Here is an 18,976-nt window from a genome sequence, read left to right as displayed (position 1 = left end):
TTCATAGCGCAAATCTTAGAGGGAACATTAGTCAGGGTCATAGTGAGGTGGGGGCTGGTGAGGCATGTGCCCTTGGTGTTGATGTCAGAGGGGACCCCAACGAGCCAGATAAAGGGCTAGCACAGCACACTGAAATTAACTCAGGACCCCTGTGCAACTCTATTGGATGCTAACCCTCATCATTTATCTGATATTGTAACTTGTATTGCCGTTTACACGGCGGGATAATTTGTCTACAGGGGAGAGCAGGATGGGTAATCTTCTTCTCCTGCTGCTGAAATGAACAGATTTTTTATTATTTTTTTATGTTATTTCTACATGTTATGTTTTCCGTCGCTCTGGACGTTCGCCTAGTTTGTTTTAATTCTGCTTCATCATGTACAAACCAAAAAAGCTCAGATTCCATTGAGAGATCATTGACTCCGGTACAAAAATATCATTTGTGAATGTGTACCAAGAGGGTCTTCTGATTAAAAGCTGCTGGCAGGTTGTCCTGCTGCTTAGATACCCAGAAACATTCGTCTGCAATCTGTAGACAAATCTGACAGCAAGCGGTCAATTTTCCAGCAGCGCCACCACAGGGAAAATGAAGCATTACACAGTGTCTATTGAAATCACTGGTCTGTCCAGGTAATGCACGGACATGTTGAGTCCTTAAAAGATAGAAACAGTCTGTTTAGCTTCTCTCCTCTTTGGCTAATAGTTGAGGGACCTGAACATGGGACCCCTTCTGTATTAGCTCAACATTCCCAAATAGGGTATTTAAAAAATTGGTTTTCTCGACCAGTCCACTGTATTAGGATGAAGTGAGTTAAAGGGGTTGTCCATTGTATTAGAAACTAGTGAGTAAAGTGGTTCTCCACTTTGGACAATCCTTACTTGTTAAGAGGGTCCATTGACAATAAGCAGATCACAAAGGGTCCCCCAGCAATCAGTATAGCTGGCCATACATACAGAGATTTCAGACAAACGCTTTCTGAACAACTTGTGGTTCTTGGTTGGTCTTTCATGGTTGTCGTCCTGGACAATAACTCTAAAACGACAAATCGATGACCGATCTCTGCCTTGATCTTTAACTTGGTCTAGGCTTCTATTGATGGGATAAAGATCTGTCATGGTATGAGCGACTTTACAAGGCTGCAACTGACAATGACTTCTATTGGTACTGTGTAATGATACATTTCCCCTGTGGTGGCGCTGCGGGGGAATTTAATAATTGCCCCCAAGTTCCCTCAAAGATTACATCTGATCACTGGCGATGTCAGTAATGGGATAACCTGTGATCAACTTATCATTATACTCTTAGGGTATGTTCACACGGAGTGTTTTCAGCCGTTTTTCAGGCCGTAAACGTCCCGAAAAACGGCTGAAAAATTGGAAGCAAAACATCTGCCCATTGATTTCAATGTTAAAAACGGTGTTCTGTTCCGACGGGGCGTTTTTTACGTGGACGTTTTTCAAAACGGCCATGTAAATAAACGGCCACGTAAAAGAAATGCATGTCACTTCTTCAGCTGTTTTTGGAGCCGTTTGTCATAGACTCTATAGAAAAACAGCTCCAAAAACGGCCGTTAAAAACGCAGCAGAAAACGCGAGCGCCTTAAAAAGCGTCTGAAAATCAGGAGCTGTTTTCCCTTGAAAACAGCTCCGTATTTTCAGCCTTTTTTTTTATTTTGTGTGTGCACATACCCTTAGAGATTGAGCAAAGAGGAAAACTCCTTTACCTAAAGTCTTTGTGTAGGGTCTACAAAATTGAATCTACACTTTCAACCTATAAACCTGTAGCCTAAAATATTGATGATGAATTACTGTACAAGAGGAGGGTCACAAGTGTGACAATATACTGCCACTGCATGTTTATACAAGGGCCGTGGGGGCCTAGGTGACAGGACACCATTGGGAAGCGTCATTTTTTGCACACGTATATTTTTGTTACACACGGGGTAGACTACACTTTATTTATATCCAGGAATGGACAGATTGCTATACACTTTACGAGTTAGGGCTTATTCAGACGAACGTAGAATACGTCTGTGTGACGGCCATTTAAACGACGGCTGTCACACGGACGCATGTATTTCAATGGGGCTGTGCACACGGCCGTTGTTTCAGTGAACCGTGTGAAGGGTCCATTGAGAAATAGAACATGTCCTATTTTCTTCAGTTTTCATGGATCCCTCCATAGACTCAAGTCTATGGGGATCTGTGAAAACGGGACTCGCAAGGGGGCAAAGCGGACGTGAAAAAACGACCAAGTTTCCCAACGTTTGTCTGAACAAGCCCTAAGTTATATCAAATCCATAGCCAAATAATAACTCTAAGAATTTTTTTTTTAGGTGTCAGCAGATAATTTTTGGGCACATTGACTACCTGGTTCTATGACTGTAATACAATTCCATGGGAAACCAAACATAATAGTTAATCAAAATATATAATTCCGACTCTATAAGCAAAAAAACAACAAAACTATGGCAGACTTATACGTAGTTTCTCATACTTCTCTTCAATTATAGTACATAAAAATGCAGAGGGGAGTAATGGGGCCATGGCTATCATAGCGTACTTGAGAATGGGGTAGTCGAAACTAGACAACCCCTGTCCATATGTCATACTAGGGCATATGGCCATCAAAGAAGGGGGGCAGTTGAGCCACATTGGAGAGTAGCTATATAGATCATCTCCCCCAACCGGTGGACTTGGCGCGACATGTATTATATGAATGGGCGCCTGGGGTTGCCACCCGGGCCTGTAAACCACTGGCCCAGCTGGTATTAATACCGGGAGGCTGGTGCCTAATTTAGTTTTCTGGAATAGCATGTGCTGGTAATTTTTCTTAATAAGACAGTGCATACACAGTCACAATCAGACTGAATTGGATGTTACATACAGCCCTAGAAACGTCATCTTCCAGGACTAGGTCACGGGTGATTTTGTTGCCGCAGCGCAGAACCAGAGACAATTATATACTTGTGGCAGTAAAAACGAAGCCTATAAGATTAACTCAGCAGCCAGACATGAGCACACTGCCTGCCTGTACCGCTCGGGCCCCAGAGTTGGGAAATGAGGTCAGAGACTCCCGATTAGAGTAAATATATTTACATCAGACTTTTTTCGCATGATTTTCGGAATTGAATGTTGCGGTTTTACAGTGAAGAAAAAGTTGTATGTAAATATACCCTAACACTTGGCCAGTATATTTAGGTGGAAAAGGTGGCACCCCTACAAGTGCCCTATAATGTCAAATATATTCAAGATCTAGAAAATATTCTCCATTGACCAAGGTCGATGTCTTTAGTATTTCATCACATCACAGTTCTATGTACTCAAAAAAATTCCATCCCCTAGTCCCTGACTTAAAACAACAAAAAGACTACCAAAAACATTAATGATTTGCTGTTCTTGTTCCTCTCCAACTGGATCGAGTTGTTCAAAAAAGACAAAGACACAGACAAGATAACAACACAACCCATAGAATCCTCTTTAATATTTTGCACACACCCCGTAGAATTGCCCCTTTGAATCCACCCTCATTATAATTTCGCACTATACAAACAGGACGGGAGGTGAATGCCGGTCTGGTTACAGACAGTCCTCCCATTGATCACTGCCGCAGCCATAAAAACAAGTTTTTCAAACAAAGATTTAAAGGGCCAGTAAAACGAAACTTGTCAGCTTATAGAAGTTCAGTAGCGTTAAACGACAATAAATATATATATATATATGGAAGTTCTAACAACTGGAGATATGTGACATAGAGTAGTGATGATTAGGACAGGAATTTTCCTGGACTTCCTATTAGTCATGCCATTAAAGAACACTACAGTTAGGGTATGTTGTTCACATGGCCTATTTTCGGCCGTTTTTCGGGCATTTACGAAATCGGAAGCAGAATGCCTCCAAACATCTGCCTATTGATTTCAATGGGAAAAACGGCGTTCTGCTCCGACGGGCCGTTTTTTTACACGGCCGTTTTTTTAAAAAAAACGCTGCGAAAAAGAAGTGCATGTCCCTTCGTCAGCCGTTTTTAGAGCTGTTTTTCATAGACTCTATAGAAAACAGCTCCAAAAACGGCAGTAAAAAACGCAGCGAAAATCGTGAGTGCCATAAAAAATGTCTGAAAGTCAGTAACTGTTTTCCCTTGAAAACAGCTAAGTATTTTCAGGTGTTTTTGAGTTTGCATGTGAACATACCCTAAATAGGGTTGTCCGGGATTAGAAAAACATGGCTACTTTTTCCCCCCAAAACAACACCACACCTGTCCACAGGATTTGTGTGGTATTGCAATTCAGTCTTATTCAATTCAATAGAGCTCAACCAATATAATACCAGGCAATACCGAAATACCGGGCACAACCCATGGACGTGTGGTGCTGTTTTTGTAAGTAAGAAGCCGTGTTTTTCTAATCCTGGACAACCCCCTTGAGACCCATTTACACGAGACAATAATCATCCAAACGATCATTCGCTCCCACTTATTGGCCCGTGTAAACAGGGCAGCGATGAGCCAACAAACAAGCAACATAGTTTATGCGCCTATAAAATCCCCGTTGTCGGCAGCACAACTCGTGTAAACAGGGGATGTGCTGCCGACAATGATGCAAAAAGATGGTGACCGAAAGATCGTATTATTGATCATTAGTCCCTATAAAGTAAAGCATCTGCCTGTGTAAGGGCTCGTCCACACGTAGTGGAATTGTTGTATTTTTCCTGTCTGGAATTGCGGATGGAAAAAACGCAGCAGAATACAGTAGCAGCAAAGTGGGTGAGATATAACAAATGCGTAAATATTCCAAGCAGAAATTGACATGCGGTGCGCATTTTTCGGACCACAGCATGTAAATTCCTGCAGCGGAGAGTGGACTGAATTGCTGCATTTTTCAGAGGGAGATGTCACCATCTTCCGGCATTGAGAAAAACGCAGCAAAATATGCACCATTTTCTGCAGTCAAAAACGCAGGAAATGGTGCGTTTTTGCCGCAGCGGAAAGTCATATACTTTCAACGGAATTACTGCATAAATTTTCTGCAGGAACTCCGGAACGTGTGGACAAGCCCTAAAGGGGCCTGTTAACGAGCGACGATCTACTTGTTATATCGACGATCGGTGCTCGTTATGGGTAGAAATCTGTCCGTGTAAACCAACATTTAGCCTCTCACCAGCCTGAAATGACGGACAACAGGAAACAATAGATTGTATCCTACTGTGCAGCAAATGGAGGTATAGATTTTCAGGTTGAGGGTCCTTTAAAGTCTTTTTTTGTCTTTATTATTTATTTTAGAAAATCGGGTATGAGCAGGGCTGTGATTATAGGAGGGTACTGAGATTGCCGTCACACTTGGACCCTGGAGCCATAAGAAACCCAAAAAGGTCACTTTTCCCATACGTACCAAAATTTTAATCTCACATCTTTGGACGTTTAAAGCCTCATCCCCCATTCTGCCCAGGAAAAACCCCAAAAGACCAGAAGAGTTAATTTTTAATACAAATTAGCATAAATCCCGGCCTTTTGTGGTCCGTTTTGTGCAAAATTTCGACTGTTAGCATTGTGTTTCAATTAAAAATAACTAACAAAAAAAGAAAAATGGCATATTTTGTTATGCAAAAAATAAGTCGAAAGCCCTTCTTCATCATCGGGATCACTCCTAATAACATACAGGTATAATAGAATAGATTATTATACAATTCCCTAATATAAATTGACTTCAAGGTAATGTTTTCAATTCTAGGGGTTTCTCTGTGACTGTATAAATAAAGTTTATTGAAGTCAACACATCACTACCTTTTTTTTTCATATTTAAAAGAAAATGGTGAGGTTGCCCATAGCAACCAGAGACTATGGTTCCATTTTCCATTGCAGATTAGAAAATGAAAGCTTCATTCTGATTGGTTGTTATGGGTCACAAGGCCAGTATTTCTCAGTTTTGGTACATAAGGCCTACAATATATTTACAAAATATGAGCAGCTCTTGTTCATTTTTGAATAAACTTTATTTACACAGTCATAAAGAAAGATTAGTATGAAGTAAAGCAATTCCCTAAAATGTTCTTATTGTCAAGCAGCAGTAATGGCGATATTGGAGAACGGCAGAGGAGGCGAATTCCGATTCTGTTATCTGTATCGCCTCTGTTTTATGACCTTATATTAGAAAATTGCTCTTAATGCAATTCCCTAATATAATATTAATATGTAAGGTGGCTCCATAGTATATAAGTGTTTATATACTCAGTGCTGAGGAAGGGGGAGGGGGTTGTCCTTATGTTTTTTTTTTAAGGCTGTCTAATGGATATTTAGGTACGTTTCTGGCTGTTTTATGGACAGCTGCTGTTTACTAAAAAAGCAAATTAGCCACATCTGAATATAAGCAAAGACGTGGGGTTTCTTCTTGTGAGGTCTGGACAACGAGGCAAATACCACCTAAATATTTGTAGCATGTCCTTAGGATTTGGGATAAATGTCTGAGAAGTGGGACTTCCACCTATGTGAAGAATTTGACCCCTGACCCTTGTTTGGGAAGTGGTGAAGTTTAGAGGGGCCGGTAAACACGCGGCGATCAGCGATATAGCACGTCGATCTGCACTTATTTAGCATCATCTACATGGAGCAATCATTGTACTGTATGGGGACAAACGAGATTGTGCGTCCCCATAGGGTTTACGTCATTGTCGGGAGCACGTCCCCTGTTTACACATAAAAGCTGCGATCAGTCAACAAACGAACGTTTGCTCATTTGTCAGCCGATCGATGGGTCCTTTTACAGGGGTTGATGATTGGAATCGGGTGATTCGTTCTACAGATCATCGGCCCGTGTAAAAGGTTCCAGGGGGAATACTCCCTAAGGCCCCATTCACATCGCGTTTGTGCTATCCACCGGGCGTATACGTTTTTTAAACACTAAAAAAGTATTGAAACGTATAGCTCGGCGTATACTTTTTTTAGGTAATAAACGGACAGAAACGTATACCGACGTATGAGTATATGCTAAACGTACACGCTATAAAAACGCAGACATAAACAGAAAATGGTACACCTTTGTATATTCACTTTCAATGGTCCACGTTCTTATAAAAAAAAACTTATAGGCTCGGTGGATAGCACAAACGCGATGTAAATGCGTTCTTTCACACACACACACACACACACACACACACACACATATACACACGCACACACATATACACACACACACACATATACACACACACATATACACACACACACACACACATATACACACACACATATACACACACACACACACACACACACATACACACACACACACACATATACACACACACATATACACACACACATATACACACACACATATACACACACACATATACACACACACATATACACACACACATATACACACACACACACACATACACACACACACATATACATATACACACACACACTTTTTTGTGTGTTTTGGGGGGGGCTTAGAAAAAATGCCGTGAATTTAATGAATTTTTTTTTTCACAAGCTTTCTTAAGGTGGCGTTTTTTGTAGTCACACATTTTTGACATGTATTTTTTTTTTAGGCTCTTTTTATTTCCTATAGAGTAGCCTCAGGGAACACACCTGGTAAAAAAAAACAAACACCTAAACTAACCCCCTGCTGCGCCTTGAAAGAAAAACAAAGCAGGGCCAAAAAATGTTAAACAAAAAGATTAATATATATATTTTTGGATCATGCTAACTGCTGGGCAGCGGCCGAAGGTCTCCAGTGCCGAGGCATTTTCCTAGTATAGTTGACGAGGCTACGGTGATCCAGCTTTTTAGTTGCTGCAGGATAATATTTCTCTCTTGGCCACCTGTTATCACCACTAGGGGCACTAGACGATTCATATTCTTCAATATAAACTGTATGCAGCTGTCTACAGATCGCCCCCTAGTGGCGACTACAGAAAAATATATTTTTTTATCATTTTAATTTCTTTAGTACAGGGCATTGTTTGTCTGCTCCTCCACACACATACATTTACAAACCTTGGCTACCTGTTATCACCATTAGGGGCGATCTGTACACGAATCCCATTAATATCAATAGTAACTGAATACAGATGTCTAAAAATTGTCCCTCTAGTGGCCACAACCGATAAAACATATTATTTTAGAATTGTAACAGCGATCTTTATGGAAGAGGAAGGATTTGGGATATTTTTTAACATTACAAAACACAGACTCTAGTAAAGTCCTATGGATCCCGTTGTGAGATGGAAAGGATAGTAGTTGGCTTTTATCTTACATTTTACATATTTCAGCCATTTTCTCAGCACTAAAGTAAAGTGAACAGAAAGGGTTAATACCATTAAATTTTCCTAACAATGCTAGAGAATATTCCATGAGAGGGCTGTGACTACTGGATGGGGCAGGACTTGGCGCTTTGATGATTAATGACATTGCTACTGTCTGCCACATCGCTAAGCCACAACAGCTGAAGATAATGATGAACACTGGCAGCATACGGAAGAGTGACGGCTTGTGGCTCATTATGTTGGAAGCTAATGATTTATCTTAATAACAGATTGATAGACTGCATTTGCATATTGCTTCTGATTAGCAAAAAGGGGAACCAGGTTAACTATAAATTTAGGGGATTTCATTTTAAGCAATTCCCTAATACAATGTTATTATGGACTGGCACCCTATATGGGTGGTCGCCGTCCAGGGCTGCCAGTATATCGACTTTATTTCCTTGAGTCTTCAAAATCACCCTTAGGGGGGCTGTTAGATAGCAGTGTAATATTTGGAAACTGCTTACAAATATTTTCCCTAATATAATGCTAAAGCTATGAGAATATCCACCCTTAAACTTTTTGGTGTTTTATTTTTACCTAAATTTCATGAAATATCTTCATAGTGGTCAGAGCTCCATCTTTCTGATACAAAACTCCAAATCCCCTGCATTTTTTCTGCTTACATCCACCATTAGGGGGAGCTTAGTGTAGACTCTTTATACATTCAACTCAATAATAAATCTGTATGCAGTAAGCTGCTAAGCTCCCCCTAGTGGTGACTGTAGGCAGCAAGCATTTTATATTTTAAAAAACCAACCCCCCTCCCTTTTGTAAAAAAAAAAAGCCCAGTAAAAAAGAAGTGCATGTCACTTCTTGAGCGGTTTTTGGAGCCGTTTTTCATTGTCTCAACGTAAAAAGCGCCTCAATAAACGCTTGATGCTTAAAAAACGGCTGAAAATCAGAGGCTGTTTTCCCTTAAAAACATAGCCTATTTGTGAAGAGGTCCTAGACCTGAGTGGCTACCCGTAAAATACAGCACCAGGTAAATCAATACACATGTCCACATCATACTGCATTACATTTGCAAACGGGGTTCCAAAAAAAAACAACGGAGTGCTTCTGTTACTCTATGGTTGTGTGAAGGGAAGCAGATGATTTGGAGCTCTGTGTCAGAAAAACTGAGCTCCGACCCATATTAGGATATATTATGAAATTAATCTGCCAGTGACGGAGCTTTTTTTTTTTTAACTCTTTGGTCTCTTAAGTCCATAAGGGACATAAACCCTAACGAATTGAAGGAGGGTTCAAAAAGTATGGTGGAACATACCTACGTGTGTGACAAAAAGTTTTTTTGATACTTTGCCCTACAATCACCGAGCATCACCGTAATTTGTATTCATGATACATTTTGCTAACAAGGTACAGTCTAATAAAAGTCAGCACAATTCAGAATTTTAGAATCTCCATAGCAACGACTTAGATACATATTTTAGTTACGCAATTTACCTTTTATCTTCTTGGCACAAATAGCTATAAGGTCTAAAAACTTTCAGTGAACTATTTCTTCAAGATTTGCTACGTGTAGGAGTCGGAAGGTTAAGAATCTACACTCATAACTTTAAGTTTATCGACTCTTGAGGGATGTTTCCTAATTAACTGTAAAAACAAGAAACTGGACATTCATTTTTTTTGGGGTTCATTGACCTTTCGCTTCGATTTAATAAACTTAAGAAAATAAACATTGTTACAAACTGCCAGCTCCGTATGACCCAGAGCTTTTTTTGCTGAATGGGTAAAGCAGGGGCTCCATGGCAACACAACTCACCATTTCAGCAACCACGATCCAAATTTAATGATTCCTTATTGGGAATTTTTTTTTTTTTAAAAGTTGCAAAAATTCCAACTAAATATCTGGATTTTTTTTTTTTGTGATGGGCGTAAGTTCGCTTGTGATTGTTTTTCCTTCAGCAAAACTTTAAGGTCACAGTAATTTCAAGATTTACCAGGACTCGCGGGCGAATCGTTGCCATACCTCACAAGAACTTCTCATGCAATTTTTCCATTCCATTGAGTCCCAGTTTTTCCATCCTGATCAGTGGATCCTTTTCTATAACCACAAAATGTTGTACAACACTGACCAATTCCTGCCATGATGCATCAGTACATCATGGCGGTTCCATCACTGACGATGAGCGGGACAATGTGTGCGATCAATGTGTGCGGTCAATGTGGCCTTCAACTAGACAACGATGTCCTTCTCCCCTACATACCATATCTGCCCCCCCACTGAAATCCGGTGATGGCCGTACAGGTGAAGTTTTTCCTGATGGTTACTATTGTATTTATAGGGGATCCACAGGGTCATTTACACCCACATTTTAGCAACCATTTTGGATGTGAAGGTTACAATAAGAGAGGCATGGCCCCCGATAGATCCCATGACACTGAACTAAGCCTCCAATATGTGATCTGTATTCCGTCTGTAGTAACGGTTACAACAAAGTAAAGCCCTAAGCCAATTATTACATGAAGTAAACTGTTAAATAAATAATTAGGTCTATACTTGGTTGTGCATCTTCTAACAAGTCAAAAATAAATAAGTGATCTGTCAGCGAGACACATACATGGCCATAATTAACCGAGGAGGTATTTAAGGTCTGGTTCCCAATCTGCCTTAAATATAACATCACAAGGGGAATCCAGAGCCGAAAATAGCCTGGAACAATACAGTAGCTATGAGCTATGTATTAAAGTGCCAGATTTATTTTCACTCAGCTTTCTACAGACCCTGAATGGTGAACCCATCTTTAGTAGAACCCCCCCAGTAAGCAGCTGATCACATCATGTCCGTCAGAGATTTTCTGTCAGTAGATCCAATGTTGGTGGAGCTTCTACAGCTGAACCTGAAAGCAGTTTTCCCGCAAAAAATTGAAGGGGTTATCCACTACCAGACAACTGATGACCTATCCGCTGGATAGATCATCAGTATATGATATGTGGGGGTCCCACACCCGGACCCCACACCGATCAGCTGCTCCATCTGCCTCTGGGCACCAGATGTCATTGCACAATATGCAACGTACCGGTCCGGAAGCAGTTGGCTCCGTACATTTCATAGCGACCGTGCTGCAGAACTGCAGCTCTGCTCCTATTAACTTGAATAGGAGCAGAGCTGCAGTACTGCAGCCTGGCTGCTATTCCGTGACCGGAGCCACCTGCTTCCGGTATTGACATCCGGTGGCCGGAGGCAGCCGGAGCGGCTGATCGGTGCGGTTCCGGGTGCCGGACCCCACAGATCATATACTGATGATCTATCCGGTGGAAAGGTCATCAGTTGTCCGGTAGTGAACAAACCCCTTTAATGGCTTATCATTAGGATAGGCCATAAATTTGTGATTGGTGGAGGGTCCGACCCCGGGAAACCTACGATCAGCAGTTAAATTTTTATTCAGACAGTGGTTTGTCCATACATGTAGTTGTGTTTAGTACCGCAGCTCAGATACATTCAAGTAAATGGGGCTACAGTACTAGACACAGACGCATGTACAGCACAACAAAGCCACTGTGCCTGGTTAAAGAATGAAGGGGCCGCCGCGTTCTCTTGAGTGCCATGGTCCCTTTATTTAGCTGATCAATGGGGGTCTCGGGTGTCAGACCACCACGATCACACTTTGATGGCTAAGGACATAGCTATAATAATGCAGAGTTAGCAGTCGCACCCAGGCCCTCATGCCTGAGGGACCAAAAGGACCTTCTTCTACCTAAGGGTATGTTCACACGAGGGCGTCCGTAACGGCTGAAATTACGGGGATGTTTCAGCCTGAAAACATCCCCGTAATTTCAGCCGTACCGGCATTTGCAGGCGCTTGAACGCCGCGTCAATTACGGGCGTAATTAGCGCTGCTATTCATTGGAGTCAATGAATAACGGCTCTAATTACGGCCAAAGAAGTGACAGGTCACTTCTTTGACGCGGGTGTCTATTTACGCGCCGTCTTTTGACAGCGGCGCGTAAATTACGCCTCATCTGAACAGACAAACGTCTGCCCATTGCTTTCAATGGGCAGATGTTTGTCAGCGCTATTGAGGCGCTATTTTCGGACGTAATTCGGGGCAAAAACGCCCGAATTACGTCCGTAAATAGGCCGTGTGAACATACCCTAAGAAGACACCAGTGATTTTGCATTGGGGCCAAGGAACTCCACATTACACCTCTGTTGGTGGCCTATCCTAATAGGTCATAAATGTTTTGTCCAGCCACTTTAGCCACTACCTGTGGCTATGAAGAAGTTAATACTTAACTGCATAATGACATCCCGATCATTGACGAACCCTAAAGTTAATCAGAAATTTTTATTTTAAACACTCTCGAGGCATATTATTTCTAAAGGAAGACATGTTTGGACAATCAGTGACTTGGCATCCTGAAGATATCATACATTAGTTCACATTAAGGTCACTAACAAAAAAATACTACCCCCAAATAAACATGAATAATTTAATAGTGCCCCCCGGCAGCAGAGCCACCTCTTCCAGAGAAAAAGGTCACATGACTCACTCGGATTTACTTCTGTTCTCAGTCAAACATTTATGACCCTCTGCACAAAACTCTTGAACAATGACATGATTTCCAAAAACAGCGCTGACTTTTACATTAGTATGTGGTGTCTGTAGCCATATCTTCAGCTATATCAAATTTAAAGGGTAAATCCAGAAGAAACCTAGCAACCGGTGCTGCTACCAACTGGTGACACGACTTTATCTCGACATCCTTGCCAGAGGTTTCCTTTAAAGGAACACCCCAGGTAACACTAATACACTGTGTTATACCTAGTGTGGGGCCTGAGGGGGCGGAGCATGACACCAGAGATTCAAAGAACACCAAAGAGATAATAGCTCCACCCCCTCAGGCCTTGCACTAGGCATAACACAGTGTAGTAGTGATTATCTGAGAGTTATTTTGAAACCTTGCTATGTATTAAGTTGTTTTTTTACCCTTTTAAATATAAAAATAAACAATTGTCTGTAAGTAAGTAGTGTCTTATTGATCCTCTTCTCTTCCTTTTCTCTAGTTCCAGGCCTAACTTGGAGCTGGAGTCCTAAAGCAAAATCTAACAGGATACTCACCCAGAGGTGTGCCAAGAGAGTGCTGGGCCCCATGCCTCCCCTGCACAAATCCGACCATGCCCCCCGCTGCAAATCGGACCCCACAGATTGGACATAAAAAACGAAAATATTTTTCTCACAGCTACCGTCTCCTCTTGTCCGCAGGAGGCCCGCCCAGATCCCCTCATGCTGCAACATGAGGCTGGACACCAGAGGGGATCCGAGGCTGACCTCCTCCTTCCCCTCCTGGCCTGGTCACGGTACCACCACCTGCGACCTCGATTGTTACGCCACTGTTCCCAACCATCTACTATGTGCCATTTATACCACTGGAATCTTTTAGTAGAGGGGTCTTTGGGGCCAACTCAGTGAACAGAGCCCAGGTTGAACTGTTACCTCTGCACCCACTATAGCCAAGCCCTTGTTTCAGGCACTTCAGTGACCGCTGAGACATTTCCTAAGCTTATTTTGGAGTGATAAATCCCCCTGATTTAGGATAGTTTTGGGGACTGTCATGCGGCCATATTGCTTCTCAATCAGCTTTCCCATTAATAGTTAATATTTATTATTAGAAGGGCGCAGACATAGCGCCCAATAATTCTGTATTCCCTAATAAGGTGTATGATGGGCCTATGTTCCTATCTAAGATGGCACATTTTTTTAAAAAGTTTCTCCAGGTTTGTTCAAATAAAGTTTATTGAAATGACAAATGTACACAGCTGACCCTGGACATGCCGGACAATGCGGCCCCTGGAGCCGCAGTCCCTAAAATCGGGGCAGACGGTGTATGACAAAAATTTCAATTAACTTTGTATTAGCATATTGTATTGCCCCCTGACGTCTGCAGGATGCAGTGTCATAAACTCTTCCCATGAGCCTCCATTATTCTTACATAGAGGAACGCTGGATCGCAGCATGTAGGCAACAGCTGCACTTTAAGTGCAAAGAACCTGCGAGTGTTCCCCCATTATAGTTATTTATAGGTCAGATACCGCTGCTTAATTAATAACCTGCTTCAGGCTGGGTTCATACAGAGGGGAGATGGGGGTAGTAGTAGCTTTTTTGAGAACCCTACCACAATTACAGTTTCTCATATCATTGGTTTTATTTTTATTTTTTAAATGTTCTAGAAAATTTTTGTAATATTTTTGAAAAAATGACTGTGAATTTTCAGATAAAAAGTTCTAAGGGACTGCACTATATGGAGATATGGAGATACTTGCTCACACATGTACATCCATAGTGTCCAACGCACTATATTAAATCCTATACACGCAGCACATCTGTGTGTGTATATATATATATATATACTGTATAGACGGGTGTGACAGGCTTTTCTGAATATATTAGGACATATGGACGTCATAGTGTGGGGTCCTCTGGCGGTAGGTTATCTCCTAACATCCTCTTTCCCCCCGATTGCACATGTTAGAGAACAATTGGGAGCCCCCCATAAAAATATAGTTAATCGCAGACAACCTCTTTAATCTGAGAGCTGATATTACGGGTCCAGCTCCCAAACCCCCCAGCAAAAGTTGACTTTGCCATTGGGGAATTTGACCAGCTATGCCCCTGAATGAATGGCCGTCCATGTAAAACTCGAGTCTGCCAGGGCGAGATCCACTGCTTGTCTCTCAGCTCTGGCTCAGAGAGGGGTGTCCTGAACAGGGGATCCCCTCTATAATATCCGTATGTCCTCATAGGTAATTTAAAACAAGGGTTGTCATGTTGGGACAACCGCTTTTAACTAGAGGTCGTAAAGGTGGGACAACCCCTTTAAGTATATGTAAATGTATAATGTAATAGAAACCTTCCTGCTTCCTATACACAGATAATGAGGGAGAACAATCATTCAGAAATGTTTTAGAACCAACTCTGTGCCAATGAGGGGAATTGGATCGGTCCCTGGCCCAGTTTTTTGGTTATTATTTTAGGTAAAATCTCAATTTGACATATTGAATATTCTTCTTGCAGCGATTGACACTGAACTTCTATCTTAACTTTTACGGTTATAAAAAAAAAATACTGTAAAATTCCATCAGAATGCTGGATTATTGAATTTTCTGGATTATTGGATATCATGCAAAACTCTTAACACAAAACCTTGCCAGAACCTATACCAAAATCTATACCAGAACCAGTCTCAGAATCTTTGGACTATCAGTTGCTGGATTACTGGAATGTTTCTTAAAGGGTTTTTTGGTTTTTTTACATATTGGTTCAGTCCTAAACCATGGCGGATCCTGTAACACATACGAGCATAGCCAATTCAGTCCTCAACCATGGCGGGTCCTACCGTCCTGTAACTCATACGAGCATAGCCAAGTGAAGATGTTTTGGTTTTCTTTTCTCTACAACAATACACAGGAAAGAGTCGAGAGCAGGAAGAATGGGGGTGGGGGGTTCTGAGTGAGACAGGCAAAAGCTAAACCAAGATACCCAGAACACAACTCCATAGATCTGAGCAATCAATTGAATTCAGAGTCATACATTTCCAAAGTCTCCAGACTTTGTGGGACTACTACTCCCAGCATAATATAAATGCAGTCATTATCAAGAGAAGCAGGAAAACGCAAATAGTGCAGAATTCATATTATGATAATGCAAACAATAACAAAAGCAGCAGCAACATCATAATAATAATAATAGTAACAATAATAATAATCATATAGTAATAATAATAATCATCATCATCATCATCATAATAATAGTAGTAATAACAATAGTAATAATAATAATAATAATAATAATAATAATAATAATACTACAAGTAATAATCATACTCTCGGGGAATAAAATTAGAATACAAATATTAATTGAAACAACTACTAACAAGGAAACACCCTAAGCGCTGACAATCTAAAAGACTAGCTCAACTACTGTACATTCCCAAAGTCTCATCTACCAATAAAGCATCCTATACCCTAAGAGCTAACAATCTAACTCAACTCAAATACATTTTCAAAGTATCAGCTACCAGGGCAGGGGGTACTACCATGTAAGATCTTACAATCTAAAGGACTATATTACAGTACAATCCCAAAGTTTCAGCTACCTGGAGAGGATCCTATACCCTAAAAGCTTACAATCTAACCAGTAACTATACACTACAATCCTCTCCCAAAAACTCAGCTACCTGGAGGTGGTATTATACCCTAAGAGCTTACAATCGAAAGGACAAACTATACTACAATCCTCTCCCAAAGACTCAACTTCCTTTAGGTAGTCCTATACCCTAAGAGCTTACAATCTAAAGGTCAAACTATGCTTCAATCCTCTCCCAAAGTCTCAGCTACCTGGAGGTGGTCATATACCCTAAGAGCTTACAATCTAAAGGACTAGTTCAACTACAGTACATTCCCAAAGTATCTGGTACCTGTGGTGAGTCCTACCCCATATGAGCTTACAATCTAAAGAGCTAACTCGACTCCAGTACATTCCTAAAGTTTCAGACACCCAGGGGAGGGGAGTCCTATCCCGTAAGAGCTTACAATCTAAAGGACTAACTCTATTACAGTACATTCCTAAAATGTCAGATACAAAGAGAGGATCCTATAACGTAAGAGCTTACAATCCAGTAGGCTTAGTCTACTACAGTACATTCCCAAATTCTGATGTAACATTGGGGTCCTATACCCCAAGAGCTTACAATCTATAGGATTATCTCAATCACACTCTAATGTCTCAGCTACTTGTATGGAGGTCCTATCACATAAGAGCTTATAATCAAAGGAGTAACTCTATTACAGTCCATTATTACTTCTGATCTACCAAGAGTGGATTCTATACCCAAGAGCTTACATTCTACTGGACTAATGCTTGTACTCTCCCAAAAGCTCTGCTTGTAGAGGGGATCATATACCCAAGAGCTTACATTATACCGGACAAACGCTACTACTTTCCCAAAGCGTTTGCTATTTAGAGGGGATCCTGTACCCTCAGAGCTTACAATCGAATGGAGTCATCCATCTACAGTACATTCCCAAAATCTCAAATCCCTGCCAAACCTTCAATATCAACTGTATCAAGGAACCACATAATAAAGGTTAAAGAAACAAATTGTCTAAAAATAATCATGCGTCTTTTAACGTTCTGCCAGCATTCACTACAAGATCCTGACATAGTAGTGCTGAGTTTGTCATTTGGCACAGTTCATGATGTGTTATCAATGACATTACATAAGAGTGCAGGTAAACCTCTTGGGAAAGTTATTCTTGTGCACAAATAATGCAACCGCTAAATGTTAGATGACAGATTCAGCTCTGCTACATCTCAGGAATTTACATGAAAAAGTAATTACTCACCTCTGGGCACAATGTGTATTCCAAGAGACCAGGGGAGGAGGCAGATCCCAAGAGAAGAAGAGGAAATTCAGGGTTGAAACAAATGCAAAATAGAGAATTGTGTTGGGATTTTCCTGCGTTAACCAGTCATTTGTTGCTGGGAGTCACTGGTTTGCTAGAGGCGGAAATGGTTGGGGGAGAGGGAGATGGAGCAACAGGCTGCTCTGGCATAAAAAAGTGCAGCCACATTGGGATTCAGTTACAGTATAGCAGGGTCACGGAGTAGGAGAACTCCACCTCTTCTTGTGACGGAGCTCTTCTGTACCTCCTTCCTCCTTCTAGACAACCCCCTCCCTCTCCTGCCTTCCCTGTAATGACAAGGCCAGCAGCAGTCCCTCACAACACACACATTCCCCAAAGATTAAAAGCATTCAGGATCAAAACCAGCCCTCCGCCAGCAAATAAACAATGCCCTGGTTCATAGAATTTCAATGAAACCCCAAATACCAGCATCACAATTCTTCCAAAAATTGCATCCTGCCAGTATTGTCCCGAAATGCGTTTGGCCAAAATATTTCGCATTAAAACATTTGTATTTAGATTGGAATCCCTGGAAAATGTCATCGTTTTTTTTTCTTTCTAGATCCGCAAAGCTTAACGTGCAGTTTTCTCTCGCCAAAGTCGTTCCTTGTGTTCAGATTGGACGTTTTTTTATGAGAGATTCTTGTTTGCAATGAGATGTTAGGAAAATAGAATGAGGAAAATCTATTGTTGAAGAGCAATTCTGCCTAAAAGTGAAAACTTCAGTGGATTAGAATTGTATTCGGCTTTTTCTTTTTGGTATTTTTTTCTGGGAATACTGGGTGACAGTCAGTATGGCCACCAATGCAGCTACTAGAGGGTTTGCTTTGCCACTGTCTTAGGCCCCATTCACATTTTAGGGTCTCTTGGCCTCCAATAGAGTGGTATACGTCGATACACCTTTTTTTTTTTAGGTATGGAATTGCAAAGTAGATTATTTCGTACAACGGGATTCTACAAAAAAAAGTATACTGCATGTTAATATTATGGCCCCAACACCCAGAACCTGAGGTACTACTGAACCAAACTTAGATCAACATAAGGTTCTATGGTGTTCGGTTTATTAGAACTGCAGGGGGCACCCAGGTCTTGCGGCCGTAATACAGACATTGGAGGTGTATTCCAAACTCATAAATTTATGGCATATCCACAGCATATGTCATTAATGTCTGATAGGTGCGGGTCACACGTGTGCACCTAAGTAAAGTACGGGGTTGTCCCACCTGGCCGCCACATTCAGGCAGAGAATGACTGGAG

General features: G+C 41.3%; 1 protein-coding gene across 1 annotated transcript in view; it reads right to left on the bottom strand.

Annotated features, from left to right (window-relative positions):
• Window positions 1-17,886, bottom strand: part of TSPAN9 (tetraspanin 9) — a 365,810-nt gene extending 347,924 nt beyond the window's left edge. Inside the window, exon 1 of the mRNA XM_075856056.1 lies at window positions 17,660-17,886. The gene's annotated coding sequence lies outside the window, so the exon portion shown is untranslated. The remainder of the gene's footprint in view (window positions 1-17,659) is intronic.
• Window positions 17,887-18,976: the final 1,090 nt, after the last annotated feature.

Source organism: Rhinoderma darwinii, chromosome 3, assembly GCF_050947455.1.
Source record: "Rhinoderma darwinii isolate aRhiDar2 chromosome 3, aRhiDar2.hap1, whole genome shotgun sequence".
Taxonomy (NCBI): domain Eukaryota; kingdom Metazoa; phylum Chordata; class Amphibia; order Anura; family Rhinodermatidae; genus Rhinoderma; species Rhinoderma darwinii.
The sequence above is the reverse complement of the archived record's forward strand: the minus strand, read 5'-3'. Positions and strand labels throughout refer to the sequence as shown.